The following is a 345-nucleotide window of genomic DNA, read 5'->3' as shown; positions in this document are numbered from 1 at the left end:
TAACCAAAAGTTTGATTAATCTGTTCAAGCATCTACATGCAGTGTTTGGGGGGGGGACACCAAAAAACTGGAATTTATTTATCAAAAGTTCTGTATTTATTCTTCCATGTTTGATCTTCAGTCACTTTCAAAGTACCTTCTGTTTTATGCAATACACCTATTGAGATGCTTTTTCCACTGCTTAACACAGTTTTAAAATTTGTCCATTTTTGATGCCTTTTAGTACTTTTGCCATTTTTTGTTTCACCTCTTCCACATCAGCAAAACATTCTCCTTTGAAGACTTTTTTTCATCTGGTGGGAAATCAGGTGATTAGGGAGGGTGGGGCACAGGGAGGTCATATCA

The sequence above is a fragment of the Carlito syrichta genome, unplaced genomic scaffold, assembly GCF_000164805.1.
Source record: "Carlito syrichta isolate Samal-C Ts95f unplaced genomic scaffold, Tarsius_syrichta-2.0.1 Scaffold272031, whole genome shotgun sequence".
NCBI classification, from domain to species: Eukaryota; Metazoa; Chordata; class Mammalia; order Primates; family Tarsiidae; genus Carlito; species Carlito syrichta.
Note: the sequence above shows the minus strand (reverse complement) of the source record.